Source organism: Microcebus murinus, chromosome 8 (assembly GCF_040939455.1).
Source record: "Microcebus murinus isolate Inina chromosome 8, M.murinus_Inina_mat1.0, whole genome shotgun sequence".
NCBI lineage: Eukaryota > Metazoa > Chordata > Mammalia > Primates > Cheirogaleidae > Microcebus > Microcebus murinus.
The window spans coordinates 39,728,259-39,750,032 of record NC_134111.1 but is presented as its reverse complement, the minus strand read 5'-3'; the positions used below and the strand labels follow the sequence as shown (position 1 = coordinate 39,750,032).

Below are 21,774 nucleotides of genomic sequence, written 5' to 3'. Positions count from 1 at the left end.
TCCCTTACCTCTCCTTTTCAATTGGTTACCAATTTGAAATTTTATCTCAAAAATATCTGGCTCTAAATCTCTAGTGCTGTCTTTTACCATTTTTCTCATGGACTGTTAAGCAGTGTCTTCATACTATAGTTTATCATTTGCACTGCCTATACAGTTATTGTTCCCTCAAAACAGGGTCGATTGTGTCACTCCTTTGCTAACCTTTGTTGGCTCTCAGGATAAATTCAACTATCTTACCATGGTACATTAGGCCTTTCACTCTCAGGTCCCAGGCTCCTAATATGGCCTTCATCCCTGTCATGACATCCCTGTCATCCCTTCATTCCTGACATTCCTTACACTGAATATTCCTGGTACACCAAATTTTACAGTAGTGGATGGACACCAGACCTAGTAGCTCTGCATATTTACACTTATGGTTTCTTTCATTTAGAATACCTACCCCCCTACCGCAACTTCTTTACCTAAGTTCTCAGTGTTTGAGATGCAGTTCAAATGGCAGCTCTTTAATAAAGCCTTTTTTAGTCTCCCAGACTGAATTAGTTGCCTCATCCTCTATTCTCAAAAATCTTTATTATTTGTATGTTTATAATGTGATTTATATGAGTCTCTAATCTCCCAGGAATTTCACACTTTCAACATCAACCAGAATGTCAGCTTTTCATGTTTTTCCTGCCTCTAGCCCAATGCATACCATATAGCAAGCACTCAAATGTTTGTTCAATGAATGAAAACAAATAAAGCTTCATTAGTCTGTAATGATTGAAACAGAAACAAGATATGACCATGGCCAGCTTGTTATACTGTTGAGATCTCGTTTGTTTTTCTTTATTGTCAGCCTTCCTAGACCTCGTTCTCTGTACGTGGCACTTCTTTATTCTTTGAGGAACCATGTACAAGACTCACAATAAATCAGATGTCTATACATGTCTATCTCTATATCTACCTATTTAAGAAGGTCTATCTTGGTCCTAAAAGCAGATGCTACTTTATAGAAGAAAGTGCAACAATTTAGACCATAGTGGTAGCCTAATTAGTCTGTAGGATAGATAAATATATATAGAATTTCAAAGTTAATTCTCATTAAAATTGGAAAAGATCTGCTTCATCATTAAATTCTTTCACAATTATATACATGATGAAGTACAAATTTAGATGATGATCTTGGGTAGAAGACTAAGTGCTATGGGAGTTATATTATTTTATAAGTATAGTAATTATTTTCTCTGATTTTCCCCCTTCAACTCTATGATTATGTTGTAATCTCTGAAATGATCAAGTGTGATAATATGAAAAAAGGAAAGGAATCATATTTAAGAAACATTTAAGCACAACTTCTTAGTAAAAGGATATCAAATATTTGGACTGATTCAGTTTAAAATTTCTAACACAGTTATTTTAAAAATCAGTTTAAAAGTATAGATTAAATTGGATAATTAATATATTTGAATTACCAAATAACACCAACTTATTTTAAATATATATTTTATTATAAACCTAAGGCTTGAGTTATTGAAATATGGAAATTCATTTTATGAGTTTTGGATATCTATTTTTTAATTTATCAACTATTTTGTTAACTATCGATTTCCATCTAATTTCATTTCAACTTTCAAAATTTCATAAAAACATTTCCCAAACTATATAAAGAGCCCTTGACAATGATAAAAATATGGTTTATAATTGTTTTTAAAAAGAAATTAAAATCCAAGTTTTTCACAATCACTACTCTCTCCTTTACTCCAACTTTTTAATGATGATAAGGTTTAATTTCTCATAAGTTACTTCATCATACAATCAAGGAAAAGGCAACATTGTGTTGTATGTGGCTTCAAATTGAAATTATATATACATGTTATTACAAAAAGTTTTTGAATTATGGTTCTAAAGTCACTCAGAATGATGAGTTTTTACTACATGTAGTAGTTAATGACTTTTATTACATATGTACCATTTTTTCCCATTGTCCAGGCATATTTCCACAATTTAAATTAATATATTTTATTATGTCAATTTTTTTCCCACACGTTTCTTTTTTAAAAACCAGGCAATGTAGATTATATATCTGCATGAAACCCATTGTTTGGGAAACCAATGTGCCATCTGCAAACTCAATATTATTCCAAAATATTATTGGAACTAAAAACTAAACCATGCTTTGCATTATATTACTTGAAATATTTAAGTAAAATATATGTTCTTAATTATTCAAGATTATTCAAGTTATAGTGTGTCACTTTCATTTCAAGAGAAATATGTTTTAAGAGAATTTTTTATTTTATTTTTTAAAATTTATATATATATATTCATGGAGCATAAGTGCACTGATACATTTTGCTACACTGATATATTACATTGTGGTAAATGAGAATTCTTTATGAAAATTGAGACAACTTGAATCCAACCCTTTTTTCTTATTCTTTTAAAATAAATACTTTCAACAATAATGCCAATAATTATAGTATCAGTAATGGGTTGTTAAAATATTAATATTCAATACTTTATGTATAGAAATGTGATAGAAATATCAGTGAATTTTATTGTTTAGTTCCAAATATTTTAAAATATTACTTATTTGAATAATGATCACCATTACAGAACAATGCATAAACTTTTTTGTATGTGACTTGGGATGAAAGTCTAAATGCTAGCATTCCTATTTATATTTTAATCTATATTTTTCTTCTGGAACATTATTAGTAAATTTTGAGATTGTAGTACTTTTGACCCAGTCATATATGTACAGAGGTTGGACTATGAGTTAATTAAATATGAGTTAATAATATATTATAAGGAAATTATTGTCCTTATTACAGTTATTAGGTTGTTACTCAAATTATAGCTTAAAAGGAAGGCAGAGCATGGAAAACTGAGGATTAAATTATGCATTTGAACCTTAGGCCAGTTTTTACTGTAGAGACAGTTTGCTGCTAAAAGAGAAATTGTATGTCATTGAAATTAAATGCTTTTCTGGGGGTGGAAGATTCCAGTTTTTAATGAAATTACTGAGTGTGGTGTAGTGAAATGATTAAAATCTGTATTCCGGGAATGTGGCAGGGAAAAAAAATCAATAAGTGCTAGCACAGCTTTGCTGCTCAATGTGAATCCTGAGAATGAAATAAACTACTACAAAAATAATAATTAAAAACATATCAGCACATTAATTTATTTAGCATCAGTCTCCTGAGACATCATCTTCACTAATTTTTAGCATACATTTTACTATGTAATGAGCAGCCTTCTTTTCAGATATCCCTATTAGACAGGCAGTATTTCTGCCCTTCCCCCAGTGCTCCTGCATTGCAATCATTGTACTTGCACTTATTATGTTACAAATGACCGAGGTAAGGCTGACATTCTCAGTGCATGCAAAAAGACCTAGTCTGCCAAGCTTTTTTTTTCCTAATGAAGCAGCTTTGTGAAATCTCCCCATGTGTTAATACTAATGAAGATTCTCCAGCACAATTAAAATCACAGCCAGTGGCTGAGGAGGAAACATAAAACAATAGCATCTTTTATGATACATTTATCCAAATATGTTATGTGCAAAATACACATATATGGTCAAATTATTCTCCTATGGCTTAATTTTTACTTGATCTTCATCCTGTAAATTAAATTATGTAATTTTCAATTATATGAATTTTGATACTTTGTTGGCTTCAGGAGGAAAAAATGTTACCTCAATGAACTTTTTAAAAAATTACCTATGTGCATGGGTAATAAAGTGTTATCAAGGTTAAGGCTTTTTTTGAAAAATCATTTTTAGGAAGCTGTAGGGGAGCCGGTGAGGAATAGGGTGTACTTTACCTTTAGTTTAACTTGATTTGTTGCAGGATGTGAGAATTGGGGTTAGGGGAGTAGACGAGTGAAAACAGAAAGTTGGAAGAGATTCTGGGGGTAGACGAATAGCATAACCTCGTGTGTAGTTTAAAGATGGAGCGATGGGCTACCAGTCTTACTCATAACTTTATTTTTTAAGAAGTGTTCAATTCCTACAATTAACTGTGGTTTTTTTCTAACCTCTCAGAAACGGAGGGGGGGGCGGAGATCAATGGAGATTACCTTTTACAGTTTGTACTTACAAGTTTAAACGATTTACTATTTTAACGTCTTTCATTTAAATTTTATTTTAAACTCAATGCATCAACATTACAGCTAGTTTAACTTGAGCGTGGAAGGGCAGTAGCAATTATCCCGGGACTATCTTGCGTCCTGCTTTTTTTATTTTGAGTCCTAATATCCACAAATTCCGGGCATAGTAATTTAGTTTGTTTGTAGACTTCAACAGAATTGAGTTTAGGAACAAAAAAGTTTAGGTAGAGATGGTTATTAACCTATGTTCCCTATCTTCCAGTTTTCGTTTTTTAAAAATTAAGTTATCCTGTTTTTCGTCCTCTCTTCTTTTAAAACCAAACAAAACATTTTAAGTTTCTTAACTTTTTCCGGGGACAAGGAACGGGACAAACTCAAAGCTACAGAATTCTTGGAAAGAAGCAACCCCCTCCCTTGGCTCCTTTAAGTAGCTGATAGGTCATTTATTATTGGAACTGAAATGGTATAAACAATTCTCTCTCCTTTTTTCCTTGTTAACAGCAACTTTCATTGTTAGAGAGAGGAGAGAGAGAGAAGCCTTGTTGGTTGACGTCACTTGGTTCATGAAGCCTTCGCCTAGAAGTGAAGCTGCTGAACAAACCTTGAGAAGAATCATCTCCTGCTTCAATCTGCTGCTGGATAGGAACTAATCAGAGAGAGAGAGGCGGAAGACGGAGAAGGAGGGAGCCGAGGGCTTTCCCGATCACGAATCTCACCTCCACTCCAACTCTCTTTATACTTTTCTTGCAGAAATAATAATAGAAATAAGGAGGTGGCGGGGTTTCCAAAAATCTTAACCTTCAGCCATCTGGGGAAGGCAAAAATCCTATCCACCGCAACTCTCAGTTCGAAAGTAAAGGTGAGTTTAAAATCCTCGGGTGCGAGGGGTGTGGGCGAAGAAAATCCCGAATGGTATAATGCCGGGTGGAACCGAAGACTCTGAACTACGCTCTGCGAACGGAGGGCTCCGGAGGTGCCTATCTGGAGCGCCCGCCCTGCCGCCCTGCCGCCCTGCCGCCCTGCCTGCCCTGCCGCCGTGTTTACCCTCGCCGGTCGGTGTCTCTTTGTTGTGCTGGCTGCGAGGCTGAGCTGCTTCTCGGGGTCCCGAGTGGAGTTTGAGGGAGGCGGACGCAGAGAGGTGCGGTCCTGGGTGGGAGGCGGGGGGTGCGGTCCCAGGAGAACGTAAACTTTATTCCTGGCAGCCGGTGCGGGACTTCGGTCTAGCAGGGCCGCGGGCCGCGCTCCGCCGGCCTGGGCAGGCGCCGCCGCCGCCGGTCCGCCGCCTTTGTGCCGGCCGCCGGCTTCGCGTCCCCGTCCTCCTCCCCTTGGGCTTCCAGCGCTCGGGTCGCCGCCAACAGTTTTGCTTCTTAAAAAACAACCTCTGTCCGCGCCGCGACCGCCGTTCCTATTCTGGAATATCCGCTGCTCCCCCACTCCCTGCTGGGGTAGTTTCCAGATTGCTCCCCCCACCCCACCCCCGTCCGCCTACTGCTGCCCTTTTCTGCCTCCGCCCCCTCTTCCCTCCCGGACGAGGAGCTGCGCCTGCCACCCTGCTCCCCAGTTCGGGCCTCTTTTGCTTTCCGTGTGTGGCGCGAGGCTCCGGAGTGCACCGAAAGCGAGCGGGGTGGGGGTGGGGCAGGCGGCGCCGGGAAGGGACCTGGAGCCGCGGGGAGGTCTCAGTCGGAACGCCGAGGGTCGGGACGCCGCCGCCCGCCGCGGCGTCCGTGCAGCGGCCCCGGCTCCCGCCAAGCTTCCCGGGAACGGCCGCCGGCGCGCGGCTCCTGCCTCCCTGGTTTCGTCTGGTCGCCCGCGCCCCCCCGCGCGCGCCCCTCCCTCCAGACTAGTTCCGCGAACCCCAAATTGGGATTTGGGGAGAGAAGGAAGGGTTTGAAGCGTCAGAGCCGGCCCTGCCGCTTGGGAGATTTTCTCTTCTTTTCTCTCTCCCTCTATTTATCTTTTGTGCGTTGCTTCCTTATAAAGAGGGAAGCAGCTGCAGTCCTTGGCCGAGTTGTTGAAATTTGCCCCTTTGTGTATATTACAATATCCTCCATTTTTTTCCTGTCCTCTAAACAACAAGCGTTTCGCCATCTTGGGCAGTTTTAATTCCCAAGTCTGTCTCTTTTTTATTTTTTAGGAAGGGGAAAAAGCCTTAGAAAGGCAAAAAGCGTGTCTGGATGAGGTTCGAAGTTTAGGGATTGTTCAAGGGCCCAGTGACGTCATATAAACTTTACTGAGAAATTTTCCCAAGAGTAAATTTTTTGCTTAATTCCCCTCGTTTTAAAGGATCGTGTAACTTATAGGTTAACGATTAAGTTATGTGGCTTATTTTTATGGTTTGCTCTCAAAATGAATCGACAAAGGCTGCACATTTATGTTTTGGTAACAGGTGGAAAATTATGTGCAAAAAATGTTATAAACTTTTTGTGCCATTTTCCTAGTTTTTGTGTACGTGTCTTTTATTCTTTAAAGGTTTCAAGTGTTATTTGCAATCAGAATGTTCCTTTTCTTCTTTGCTCAACTCTCCCCTATGGATTTTTCTTTAATTGGCTTGGTTAAGATTTAGGTGCGCTTATTTTACATTACCTAGTTCTCTTTTGTAATTAGATGTTCTGTTTTTTGTGTTTTTTTTACATTTTGAAAAAAATATAACTATTGGAAATACCTCTAGATACTGGATACTTTTAGAATTTAGTAGCAGATATTAAGTCAAACAATTAGCAAGAATGTAGAGTATTTAAAGGGCAGAATTGATTTTAAAGGTATTTTATAATCTCTAGCTATAAACTTTGTGTCAGCCATTATGACACAAAAGATAAACAAAAAATAACACTCTAGTGTTTTAATTTGCTTCTGTAAAATAGATTTTAACCTCACAAAAGTTGGTCTGGTCACATGACCAAACTTAATGATACACTGACTAGTATATAAATAAGAAGCACTGTAAATTGAGTGGGAAAGTGAAATTCTGTCTCCTGTAGTCATTTTCAGTCAGCATATTTACATCTCTTCTAACAAGGACATGAAACTGTCTGTATTTAATTTGCATTCTCTTTGTCTTCTGGGTTGGGGAAAAACATTGACTAACAATTACCTTAAAAAAAACTAATAGAAACAATTCTGAATACGTTGAAAAGGTTTGTCTAACACATAAAAACTTATGTTGTATGTGGTATGTTTTTATTTCTGTAGCAGTCTTCTTTGGTCTTATCTGCTATTTATCTAGGAATTTGCTTTATGTAAAATGCTATATAGAAAGCTTGACTGAATTGAATGTCTGCCATTTGTGTGAATTGTAGGTAGGTGAAAAATGTTTAAATAGTTAAAAGCACGTAGAACAGATGGTTCTAAATTATACATGCAACAAAGGACTAGAAGATTTGGCAGATTATAAATGGCAAGCAACAGAGGATAAGCAGTTTAAGAAAATGGTAGTTAAGTACATTTGATGTCTCACACCTATTGTAAACACTGTACATATTATTGTCACTGCTGCTTAATCAATAATTTAGACAATATTAAGACACTTAATATGCTTCAGATAGAAAAAAGTAAGATTTTACAAATATTTGAAATCAGTGTTTGTAAAATTATTTTAAACCTATTTGATGAATGAGTCTATTTTTTAAAGAAAATCAGATTATATGCTTTAAAAACAGGAAGTTATTTATGAGAACTTAATATCGTTGTGTTCATATAATGGTTTGGAGAGAAACAGGAGTGGAGACGCATTTTAGAATCCAGATAATAGTATCTTTACTGTTCTCATATGTTAAACTAGTGCTGAACTACAGTAACATTTACTCTTTCAAGCACTAGTGAAAAAATATTTTTGACTGCTCAGTATTAGAAATGCATTCATTAGAATACTGTTGGCATCATTTACTAAATACTTGTTAAATAAAGGAAGGATATATTTTAGTTTTAATTTTTGAGCTTTATATGTAACATTATGATATTGATTTTACTTGATTGAACATAATTTACTCTTGAGTTTTTTAAATGTAAAGATTTTTATGTAGTTTTTGCCTTTTTGAAAGAATCTCATATTTAATTATATTTAACATTTTCAAAAATTTAGAATAACAAAGTATTCAACTTTGTAAAAATCTGTTTTTATTTTTTAAGCCATTCATTTAAAATGCATATAAGACTGTAATAGAAACCTTGGATTTTTAATTCTGTTGCCCTTTCTCCCATTTCTTTGTTTGCATATTTATTATAGAACTGCAGTGTAAAGGAGCAGATGTTTTGCCAAACATCCTGATGTGTTGCTTTTTCTTATGGGAGTGCATAACTGTTCCTTCTGATGCATCAACTTGACAGCTGGTTGATTTCATGGAGCTGCTAAGAAGCCATTAGTGGTGTCATTGAATTGAAACAGAACAGTCACTCCCAGCTTGAACTGCAATTGTTAATGTCTTTGTTGCTACTTTTGTGTTACTATACAAGATGTAGGATATCACAGTTGCATGTGCATGAAAGTTTAAGATTTCTGTCTTACCTTCTTGAATTAGTGAAGGTATATGTTGGAACTTGATTACTTTTAGGTTTAAAATTTCTCAAAGAAGAGATTTTAAGTTGTAGTTTCTGAGTTTTTTAACTAGTCATAGAATTACCAAAAAAAAAAAAATGTGACTTAGCACAAAGTAATAAGGACAATTAAATGAAATTATATCATTAAGTTTTAATTATTTTTAATATACTTGATTTCCTGAGGTATTAATTAAATTACCTAGTTTGGTATTTAAAATTTTTTGATTACATAAAATTACATATTTGTACCATGATATTTTAACAATATTGTGCTTCATTTAATAAATACTGACTCATTTGGTTAAATGTTTTAAACTTTTGTTGCAGGAGGTAATCAGAAGAGAAAAATAATTGTTGGGGAAGTAGGCAGTTTTGTGTTTAATTTTCCTTTAAAATGAGGCAAAATTCACAAAAACTATGACCTAAAATAGTTTACTAGTAGCTATTTAATGATTTTTAAAATTGAAATTATATTTTCATTGTTATAATAACTTTTATCAATAGATTCAGCTATCACACTGTGGTACTGAAATGGTGTCTCATTGGTGCCTAAGTATTTTCTAATTTTTCTAACAATTTACATGGGTTTTTTGGTGGGAGGGGAGATGGCAAGGAGGAAAGAGGGAGGTAAAGAGTGATTGATAACCGACAAAGAAAAACACATTTTAAAAAAGTTCATATAAAAAACTTTAGGATGATAAGATTTAAAGATATCATGTCGTTTATTGTTACTATGTTAAAAGACTTCTGGTCCCAATATTTATTGATTTTTAACTTTTAGATATGTAAATATATTAGCCATTAAACAATTCTTAAAAGAACATAAACTTTATAACATATTTAAAATAGTTTGCCATTAAAAAAATACCTAATGTGTGAAATTGATCAGAACATATAATTTGCACAAGACTGCCTGTACCATATGAACAAATTGTTAGCCCAATGATATATTTTTGAGTGATTCCAGAATTATGGTTTCCTGAAATTATAATTTATATAGATACTTTCCTTATAAATAAGTCCTATATTACGGTGATTAAAGGTAAGATTTATAATCAGGTAATATGCTTTCTCAACCGTTTTTACATACAACTCTTTAAAAAGAAAATCATTCAATTACTTCAGACCATGACCCAATTTTTAAGAAATATGTTTACTGATATTTGTGTGAAGGCAGATGTTGATATAAATCAAATTATGGTAAATTGAGCTGTGTGTTAAATGTAAACTATTGTTTTAAAAAAGGAATCTCAATGCTTAGTCCATTTTAAGAGATAATATAGCCTTAATTATAGTGCAAATAAGCATCCTATAATTTAAGTAAGAATTTTAAGTCATTGGGTTTTTTAAAGGAAGGAAATTCTGAACAGAAGGGTCATAAAAAGTTTAAATTTTGAGTCATAACTTTTCCTGTTGACTATACTACCTTTGAAATTGTGAGTGATAAATATACTTAATTTATTTACAACTGCATATGGAGTTATAAATATTGGCAACATCTTTGCTGAAAGCAGGAAAATTAAATGAATTTACATGACTGTTAAATCTATTTTGAGTGCTATTTGATTTGTGGTGAGTCATAATTGAGTTTGAAATGTAAAATATTTAATAGTCTGGATATTTGTAAGTTAAACATTGGGTTTTTAAAGTTAATAGGCTTTTATAAGAATATGAGGTGAAATACAGTTTTAATCCCACATGTTTAAATTTTTAATGTACAAGAGTATTTCAATTTGTTTTTAAACATAAAATTAATGGTTTTAAAATAGTTTTTATAATTTATAAAATCTGGTTTATACTTAGGCTTTTCAATACCTTTCATATAAAATTTCGAGTATTGGGGATAATAATAAGAAAGGTAATATATAAATATTAACCTTTACTAATTTTTTGTGTGCACATGTATGCATGGGTATATAAGAAAAAGGGAACATTTGGTTTGAAGATAATTATTGCATTGGTACTTCAGCTATGTGTAGACATAATTGTGTATTTTTCCTGTTTTCTCCTCTTAACACTTTTCCACAAACATGCACTCATTAATCAAAGACAGTGCACTCCTGCTGAGGGCAGAGAGGTTCATCAAATTGGCAGTCAGTTTGGTGTAAAGAACGGTGTACTGAAGCTCTTAACTCACTAGGACATAAATAAATCTAAGGTCTTTGTATGCAAACCCTGGAGGTTAATACTGTATAATTCAATGTCCTGTCTTTGTTTTTATGATTGATGTTTTTAAATGTTTCAAGCTTGATGCAAGTCTTCTAGTAGGTCAGGTCTGACAATCTGATTGGCTGTAGTAAGAAAGCATTAGGGTTGTCAGAAGGACTTTGAGTATGCTGCAGAGATTTTGATTTTTTTTCTTACAAGATCATTGTCATATTGCCTGAGCTGTTATAGGAATGTACCAATGATTGACATTCCCTGCTGTGATAATGGACCTAGTGCATGAAATGCCAATAGTTTGGTCCTATTTGTTCCGAAGCTTACTGCTATTTGTATCCTTAACAGAGCTAACATGTAGAACAAGCAAAACTACTGGGATTTCTCTGTAGAAATAGTGCTGGGATTTGGCTTTAACATGAATTGGTTGCATATTCATAATTTAAGAACAGCTGGTTACAGCAAGCACATAGTCATTTGCAAGCTATTATAAACCATTCCACTCACACATGGAGCCTGTGCTTGGTGATTTTTTATTTTTTTATTGATCTACCTGCATTTAAAATCTGGTCACTACTGCTGCAGAAGCTCTTCATTTTAGCTGTGTTTGCAACACAGAACAGCTTCAATTTTAAATATTTAATTTAAACTTAATGCTGAATAAAAGAAGAAGCTTTGAAGGAAATTAAGTGTAAGAGGTCATGTCTTCCTATCATATATTTAATCTTGGCCAGAACCAACCGACCAAACAAACAAACCTATATTACACAAACATTGTAATTTTTTGAAAATATGTTTTATGATTTTGTCCATAGATACATAAACTAACTATCTTTGATTTTTAAATACTGGTAATAATATTTTACTAGTTATATATATTAATAGTTTTTTGGGAAACAACATTAACACTAAACTGTGATTAATTAGTCTGTAAAACAATGTCATCTGATATGTAGAAAAGTGGTAATACTTTTAGCTTATGAGTGGTGTAAACAAGATAGGAAAATTGACAGGACTTCATAAATGGATTAGAATAATTTTTAAGAAGGAATCTGATGAGGAATCTCCTTTGCTTTTGCGTCACTTCTGGAATAGTAAGCATAGCTGTGCTCTTATAATATTTAAATGGTACATATAAGTTGGTCTAGTTATAATAGTTTCCTGCACGTTGTCAATAGTGACTGTAAGGAGAGAGGAGAAAAATGTCTATATTCTAAGCTTTCAGTGAGAAGAGTGCAAGGAGAAAAATGTTTTAAATACTATTTCAGATATCCTTTTAAGAATCACAGGGATCTATACCTTGATTTGTGTATGTTAAAATAAGTGGATACCTGAGTGATTTATGATGCTGGGTTTATACCCAGCTTTCCACACGTGGTGTTAGGTTCACATATGCTTGTATGTGTTTGTCTCCACACTAGATGATGAAGTAGCTCTCAACACTTCAAGGTTGAGTACCAGTCCTAAGAGTGCATTTTACTCTTTCTTGGCTTCACAAATGGCTGGATATGTTGGTAATATAACAATATATGGACAAATTTAATCTAGCTGATACTAGGCTGTACTTTTTTAAAATAATAAATTCAAAAAGTTATTAAAGGAGGATGTGTTGCATTTTAGTTTTGAGTTGCTTAGGATCATAACTTTATATACAGTTAACTTGCCAGTACTTGAGGTTACATCAGTCATATTGTGAATGATTCTGTGTTCTTTTCTTCTCTCCTTTTTAACTGTTGTCTTTTCAGTTATTTCCCTGCTTTTTAGCATCTCATCACAGAAATAAGCAGTGGAAATAAAAGGAAGTAAAATTCAAATAAATCTAGTTCTCCCCATATTCCCTGCTTCTTGATAAGTCAGATGGAGAGAATTTCTTAGTTTTTTGCTAAAATGAAAGTTTGAGATTTTATTTATCTGCCTTTTTTGGTTCTCATTACAACAGATAATTACATTTAGAAAAGAAAAAGGATGAGTTAATGGGCTGAGTTTTTTATATACTGGATTAGTAAAATAGAAAATATTTAGTCATTGTTTAAAAAAATGAATGGACTCAATAATACCAGCCACAGGACAAACACAGGTATTTTACACACTTTTATTGGTCTTATATTAATAATGAGAAAAAAGCAGCCACCTTCATTCTTCATGTTTATATTGAATGCTGTTTCCAACCACACATGGCTAAAAGTTTATGAAAGTTCAGAATTAGAGAAAGGTGGCTTCTGCTTGGAATAATTAGGAAATCCTCTTTGGTTTAGGTAGCATTAAACTACATCAAGAATGAGTAAACTTTGCTGTGCTCAGTGGCTCACACCTTTAATCCTAGCACTCTGGGAGGCTGAGGCAGAAGGATGGTTTAAGGTCAGGAGTTAGAGATCAACCTGAGCAAAAAACAAGAATGAGTAAACTTTGAATATTCAGAGATCAGGAAGAAAAGATTCAAAAGAAAGACAGTATAAGCCCCAAATAGAACAAATACATTAAAGCTAGCCCATTGGGCATCTGGGATGGTTTTGCAACCTATTATTTTTATTTATTTATTTATTTTTGAGAAAGAGTCTCACTCTGTCACCCCAGCTAGAGTACAGTGGCATGATCATACCTCACTGCAACCTCCAACTTCTGGGCTCAAGCAATCCTCCTGCCTCAGCCTCCTGAGTAGCTGAGACTACAGGCTCATGCCACCACACCCAGCTAATTTTTTCTATTTTTAGTAGAGATGAGGTCTCCCTCGTGTTCTGGCTGGTCTTGAACTCCTGGCCTCAAGGGATCCTCCTGCCTCTGCCTCCCACAGTGCTAGGATTACAGTCATGAGCCACCCAGTCGGCCTCTGCAACCTTTTTGAGGTCACCCCAACCCCATACCTCTTCCAAAAGAAAATGTCCTGGGACCTGTCTCTTCCTCCATTACTTTCAAAATTGACTGCTTGAATTTCTCTGGAGAAGGTGGGTTAATCAGTTCCAAATCATCTATTTCAATGATAGGCTTGTTTGTGGAGGCCAGGTTAAAACCAACAAAACTGCCCTTTCTGGTCAGAGGTATTCAAATCTGTTTTATGTGAGATTAACCAGAACCTCTCCTTTATTCTTGGTTCTTTTCTTACGCTTTTGTGAATGGTTTTTCTTGAAACCTAATGCATGATCACACCTGCTAAGAACATTGAGTAGAGAGCAGAGGGGATATCACCTCTGTATCCCTTTTCTCAATAATGGCTCTGACTCAAAAAAACACTTTTACTTCTTTTAGTTCCTTTGGATGAATGGAGAATACAGGGAGACTGTTGGACTACCAGTAATAGCCATATCAATAAGGACAAAAAGCAACAGAACTCATAGTCCCTATTTTCAATAACACCAGTACTGGATTTCACTAAAAATAGAGAGTACAAAAAAGGAAAGATTCAAAAAATTTTCCAAAACACAAATGCACAAAAGGTGTTTTACATAATGTCTTGGCCAATGACAATAAATTTCAGTGATTAGGCTTTGCTTAACTTCATTATTATTACATAGTAATAATGAAATTTATTATTACTGCATAATATAATGAGATTTGTTTCATTTTCTTTATTTGCAGTATTGTGATGAACACTTACTTATGAGAGACTTATCACTTAAAACTTTTACATAATCACATACAAATGAGTTTTGAGATAAATTAAAGATGGAAAATAGTGAAAATAAAAGGCTATCTAGTGTCTAAGTTTAGATAGAAGCCACACATAACTATCCTTTCTGGTGTCCATGATGACATGGTTGTTGAAACATACTTCTGATCTTCTCAGGAAAAGTATTATTGTTAACATAACCCAGGGGTGGGGAACCTGTGGCCTCAAGGCCACATGTGGCCGTCTGGATCCCCAAGTGCAGCCCTTCAACCGAATCCAAACTTCACAGAACAAATCCGATTTGTTCTGTAAAATTTGGATTAAGTGAAAAGGCCACACTCAAGGATCCAGAAGAAACCATTATGGTGACATAAGAAATTGCAAAACCCATCTTCAGCATTTGGAAAGTCAGGAGTAGCCTGTAAGTCACAGGATGATGTTTGTTCTACTCTCTTTATGAGTTGTTAGTGCAGCTTGCTGAAAGAAATAGGGTCTGTAAGGCAGTAGTAACTGACAGAGGTGTGGGTCAAACTTCTTTATTTTAAAAGAGGGGTTGCTATAGAGATAAAGGAATTATCCTTAGGGGGAAGAAGTGGGCAGTAACAACAACAAAAGGAGACAGACAACTTTAAAGAAGGTTTTTAAATGCAGTTAGGAGTGGAACATTGTTATAGGAAAGTATCAAGATTTTGTCTATGGTGGTCTAAGTATTTTAGCATTAAATTCCTGTGCATTATTATTAATATTTTCAGCAGCTTGTTGAGAAAATGACTGTTATCTGTAATCATACCTTGAGCATTTGAAGTAGAAGTTGAAGGGTTAGGGAAGGGCAGTGTAAATAGTAAACAGTTGGTCCAGGAAGAACATGTGATAACTTTGGACAGTTAGATAAAAGCTCTCTACCCTTTCGCCTCCAGAAAGCCTGTTCATAGGTATACTTGCCAAAACTTGCAAAAGTGAAGAATTGTTTTAAACAATGTGTAAATGTTTTTGTATTATGTGTGAAATGGGAAGGTAGGAACAAGGAATGCTTAGGGAGAGGGAATAGCTAAATTGAAAGTGACCAGAATATCACTGTTTTTTAATTTTTTAATTTAAGTTTTCTTCTTCTTTTTTCTATATATGTGGTCTCACTATGTTACCCAGGCTAGACTAGAACTCCTGGGCTCAAATGAACCTCTTGCCTCAGCCTCCCAAGTAGCTACTCCCTCCCAAGGGACTACAGGTGTGTGCCACTGTACCCAGCTGTTTTTTTTGTTTTTTTTTTAATTAAGTGTTCTATAACATAGTACCTTGTATTTGACCTCTTTTGTTTTAATTTTACTATGAGACTCCTTTTGTGAAATAGATTTTTTTAGCAATGTTTTTGCAAATATTTTATTCTTTCAATGTAGCATTTAATATGTCATAGCTGAAGTTTGGCAGATGCCAACTAAATTAATTAAATGTACCTGGGTAAAAATGTATGTTTGTGTATTTATAATCTTAGCACTTCACAAATGAACCAAAAATAATCCTACAGTTACCTGCGGAAACAAATAAAAATCACTTATCAGTTTTTCATGTTTAGTACTATTGTGATATGCTAACAGTCCCTTATTAGGTATTAATAATTAGTTAAATAAATTGATCATTAAATTGAGAATAAGAAATAAATCATCATCTATTTCCTGATAACTAGAAACAATTCAAAGTGACCAAAAGTAAAATACATGGCTCATATGTTCAAGGAGTTCATAATTTACTTAGGGAGAAAAGGTATACCTAGAAAAAGTTTCATCTTTTGTGATTGTTTAACTCATAAAAATTCAATTATTTATATTAGGAAGAAATTGGGGATGGAGAAGGAAAGCAATTTCAATAGCCATCATTCACTCAATGAACTTATTATGCTCCAGGCATGATACATGAGTCAGGTGCTGTCTGTTCCTGGGTGGTGAAGGGGATCAGAATATATCACCCCAAAATATGCCCCTTTGGCATATGAATTATTTTGAGCTGAAGGCAATTAGAATCAACAGATGCAGAAAGAAGCCTTGGAGCTTCCCTTATCTGACTAAAAGCAGAAACTTCTGAGAAATGAGGACTGCCATAAATCCCTTCTCCAGGGGAATTTTATGACCATGAAGAAGACAGAAAGTCAGCACTGAGATGAGTCTGCACAAACAAACATTTCTAAAATAACCTTTATCCTTCATTAGTTTCCCCATACTATTTACCTTTCCACAATTTACTGACCCTAAAAGTCCCAACCCCCACTCCTTTTGTCTAGTCACTTCACAATTTATTACCCTTTGTTAAAATGGTTTATAAGCCTCTGAGTCTAACTGCCTCTTTGGGTTTTTATTTCTTTTCTGTGAAGTCCCCGTGAAATGCAAAAATATTAACATCAATAAAAGAAACATAAGGATTTTCTCCTGTTACTCCTTCTTTTGTCAGTTTAATTTGTAGGTCCCGAGATATAGAACCTGAAAGGGAAAGGAAAAGGATTCTTTTTCCTCTTACAGTTCTCTCAGTGTGAGCATCTTATACTAAGTCTGGCACTCAAGTCTTAATATAAATATTTTTTGTATGAATTTTTTAATCATGACTCCTAAATGCCCCCCAGCTATAGGTATCTGGAGCTCAACTACATAAATGATGCCTATTTCAATGCTTGTGATCAAACTGGCTGTGTTGGACTTATTGAGAGATATTTAGGTGTCCAGTGTGGTACCATGTTAAAGATAATATTTGCTATATTTTAATACAACCTACTGACTAGATAGAACCTACTCGACTACCCCTAACCTAATAAGATAAGCCTCTACTATATAGAAACACAACATGGTTCAGGATAGTTTATGAGCCTAAGTAGTGCTATTGGTATCCCAAAAACATTTTTTAAAAGTTAGTTTGTAATTAAGAGGGTTCAAAAATTAAAAGGATGATGGAACTTGAGCTGGGCCTTGAAGGAAGTAAATATTTGAGCTTAGAATGGCAACCTGAACAAAGGAGAGGATGTAGGGAAATCTATCCAACTAAAATGTGTTTGAAAATAGTGGGAAGTAGGCCAGGCATTGTGGCTCAGGCCTATAATTCTAGCATTCTGGGAGGCGAGATGGGAGCGTGGTTTGAGGTTAGAAGTTTGAGACCACTCTTAGCAAGAGTGAAACCCACTCTCTACTAAAACTAGAAAAAAATTAGTCAGGTTTGTTGGCATGTGCCTGTCTGTAGTCCCAGCTATTTGGGAGGCTGAGACAGGAGGATCATTTGAGCCCAGGAGTTTGAATTTGCAGTGAGCCTGGGTGACAGAGTGAGACTCTGTCGAAAAAAAAAAAGAAAGAAAAGAAAAAAAAATAGTTGGAGATAAAGTTAGAAAGGGGAATTTGGCTTAATGAATAGATTTAAGTAGAGAGGTGACATGATTAAAAAGTTGTTTTAGAAAGATAGGTTTGGACAAGTAAAATGCACACTATCCGGGTGATGGGCACACTTACAACTTTGACTCAGACTGTGCAAAAGCAATTTATGTAGCCAAAACGTTTGTACCCCCTTATAATACTCTGAAATAAAATACAATTTAAAAAAAGAAAAGAAAGATAGGTTTGGAAAAAAATCTATTGAATGTATTATATAATAAGAAGAGGCTATTAAAAGAAAGACCGTTGATTTATTGAATAAATTGCACTGACAGGTGGTAATAACTAATAGCAATGTGAATGGGCAGAAGCATAAATATGAGGGACATAATAGTTTAAAGTAATGGGATTGGCTGACGTGGGGAGGTAGGAGATTGTATTACTTTACATTCAAGTCTGTTTTATACAATCAGTAATAATTTGATGTAGTTGAACACTTAATTTCCTATTTTCAGATGATTAAAATGAGAACTGGAACTGTTGGCTGTGGCTTACCACTTGCCAGCAGTTAGGCATCATACAGTTTCACGATGAGTTAGTTAGCTTAAGACAAACTCTCATCTGTTTTGTAAACCCTTCTACTTCCCTCCTGGTATATCACATTACATATAGACGAATAATCACACCCACCTAGCCTAATCTTTTTCATTTGCATTTGTGTTTATTGCTCTGTGTATGTGTGTCTGTTCATACCATTGCCAAATATCATCGGTTTCTGAAAGCCACCGGGCGATAGGAGGCAGCATGTTGTAAACGGATTACAGACGTACCATTCTTGTTATGGATCCCTGAGTATAGCCTTTTGTGACTTCATGATTTTGCATATGATGTTCACTGTTTGCAATTCTTGTTTTCTCTCTTTTTGGTTGGTAAAATCTGCATATTTTCTAATACTCCTCACTTTTGTGAAATCTTCCAAACCTTCTACCTCTCTGTAGGATTATCTGATTCTTCCCCAGTAGTTCTGTGTGCTGATGGTAGAGCATCTGGTTGTTTGTATAGATTCCCTGCTTCCTTCTTTCCTTGCCTCCTTCTGTTATAAATAATGCTTCAGTGAACATTTTTGTGTATAATGCTTTTATTTGTTGTTGTTTGACCTTATTTTCAGAGAATTCCAAAAAATGTAATTACTGGGTCAAAAGCTGGAAGTACTTTAAGGCTCTTGATACATGTATTGCCAACTTGGCTTTTGAAAGGATTTTATGAATTTATATCTCACAGCAGTGTATAGCTGTATCTATTTTACCACCTTTCATTGGATTATTTTCATCATTTTAATCGCTTGCCAATTCCGTTGCAAAAAAAATTGTATCTTATTTAATTTGCATTTCTATGACCAGAGTGGGTACTTTTCAGTGTCTTAACCTATTGTATTTCAATTTATCTTTTGTGATTTATCTTTTTTTTTTCTTTTTGAGACAGAGTCTCACTTTGTTGCCCAGGCTAGAGTGAGTGCCGTGGCGTCAACCTAGCTCACAGCAACCTCAATCTCCTGGGCTTAAGCGATCCTCCTGCCTCAGCCTCCCGAGTAGCTGGGACTACAGGCATGTGCCACCATGCCAGGCTAATTTTTTCTATATATATTAGTTGGCCAATTAATTTCTTTCTATTTATAGTAGAGATAGGGTCTCGCTCTTGCTCAGGCTGGTTTTGAACTCCTGACCTCGAGCAATCCGCCCACCTCGGCCTCCCAGAGGGCTAGGATTACAGGCGTGAGCCACAGCACCCAGCCTGTGATTTATCTTTGATATTTGCCTGTTACCGCACTGGGATTTTATTATATTTATCATTGGCTCTTTGTAAATCGTTTGAAGTATTAATGATACTATACTTTTATTATATTTATAATAGTGATTTTGCTTTTTAATGTTTTTTATGTAGAGAAATGTAATAAATTAACTTGTCAATTCTTTAGATTTTTAATTAATTTTTTCCATTTTTAAGTTTAAAAATCCCATCCTCGCCAAAGTTTTTGTAGTTATTTCTCATATTATTTGATTTTATTTTTTGACATTTAATTCTTCTGCATTTCTTTCTGCTACTAAAACTGTCCTTTTATGCCCATGTTAATGTCCAACTTTCCATCAACACTTATCTATATCACATTTCTGTGTTAAATTGTACATGCTAAAATCTCTACTATAGATAATATTGAACTAGATAACCAAAGGTCAGCTTTTTAAAGCATTATCTTTTTTTGTCGTAGTTTTGTTTCAGTCTCTTGTGATAAGAATCTTTCTAAAAAATATTAATTTTACTAAATATATTGAGAATAATAAAAATACATTTTCCTTGATGAGGCAGGGGTATCATCCTGGTAAGTAATTCTGTTACCTTTTAGATGCCTGAATTAAAACTATTTGAATATCAAAATATCATATTGTACCCCATAAATAAATACAATTATGTGTTATTATGTGTCAATTAAAAATTAAAAATAAGAAAGAAAAATAAAAGCTATTTGAGAGTATAACTTGGAATTTAAAAAAATAAATTCTCATATCATCTTACATATTATATATTTAAAAAATAAATTCTCATATCATCTTATATATTCTATATTTAAAAAATAAATTCTCATATCATCTTATATATTTGTGTCACTTGCTTGTTTATGATAAAAGTGTATATGCAGGCCAGGCACAGCAGCCCACACCTGTAATCCTAGCACTCTGGGAGGCTGAGGCGGGTGGATCTTTTTTGAGCTCAGTGGTTCGAGACCAGCCTGAGCAAGAGTGAGACCCCCTCTGTACTCAAAATAGAAAGAAATTAGCTGGACAACTAAAAATATATAGAAAAAATTAGCTGAGCGAGGTGGTGCATGCCTGTAGTCCCAGCTACTCGGGAGGCTGAGGCAAGAGGATCGCTTGAGCCCAGGAGTTTGAGGTTGCTGTGAGCTAGGCTGATGGCTGACGCCACGGCACTCTTGCAACAGAGTGAGACTCTGTCTAAAAAAAAAAAAAAAGTAAATATGTGGGGTTTTGTTTTGTTCTTTTTTTACCAAATAGCAGTTATTATGTAGTTTTGCATTTTATGTTTTTCATTTTATTAGCTCTTTTTATAATCATTTGGATTATATCATGGGCATTTTTTCATTTCTATTTTTTTTTTTTTTTTTTTGAGACAGAGTCTCTTTCTATTGCCCGGGCTAGAGTACCATGGCATCTGCTTAGCTCATAGCAACCTCAAACTCCTGGGTTTAAGCAGTCCTCCTGCCTCAGTCTCACAAGTAGCTGGGACTACAGGCACACCCCACCATGCCCGCCTCATTTTTTTCTCTATATATTTTTAGTTGTCCAGCTAATTTCTTTCTATTTTTTAGTAGAGACAGGGTTTCGCTCTTGCTCAGGCTGGACTCAAACTCCTGACCTTGAGCTATCCTCCTGCCTTGACCTCCCAGAGTGCTAGGGTTACAGGCATGACATGTCCATATTTTTAAACAGCTTATCATAATTTATTCAACTACCCAATTTTATGACATTTAAGTTATTTTTTTATTACTATATATTATTACATAATGGAATAATATAACATCAAACATCCCTAAGCTTTTTGCATATTCCAATTTAATTCCTTAGTATTCATTCTTAGAGATTGAATTGCTTTATCAAAGGACATGAATATTTCATATATATGCAGTGGTATTCTGGAAAATATTAACAACTTGTTTGTATATGTGGCAAAGGGACACATACAGAGTTGTAGTGTGTACTTTTTTCCTTGCGTAAATACCCCCACCATCGCCCCTTTCAATCCAACAATTTAATGCTATCGAACAGAGTTGGGAAGTACAGTTGTATAATAATTATATACAATAGATGTAAATAACCTTCACAGCATAGATAATAATAAAATGTAGTAAAATAATTAGGAATTGATGAGTTTCAAGTGTTTGTTACCTTTTAATATAATTTATTGTAAGTTTACATAATTTGATTAATAATGATTGTACTTAACAACTGGGTTGCAAAATCCCTGAAA

The 21,774-nt window shown here is 34.9% G+C and overlaps 1 protein-coding gene across 22 annotated transcripts in view; it reads left to right on the top strand.

Moving 5' to 3' along the window:
• Positions 1–4,848: 4,848 nt before the first annotated feature.
• Positions 4,849–21,774, top strand: part of BAZ2B (bromodomain adjacent to zinc finger domain 2B) — a 248,145-nt gene continuing 231,219 nt past the window's right edge. For 19 of the 22 annotated variants that reach the window (XM_012745219.3, XM_020288473.2, XM_076005575.1 and 16 more), the window contains exon 1: positions 4,849–4,954. The gene's annotated coding sequence lies outside the window, so the exon portion shown is untranslated. Of the gene's footprint in view, positions 4,955–5,914; positions 15,618–21,774 lie in introns of those variants that run through there. The other 3 variants (XM_076005567.1, XM_076005568.1, XM_076005566.1) reach the window with 3 other exon arrangements.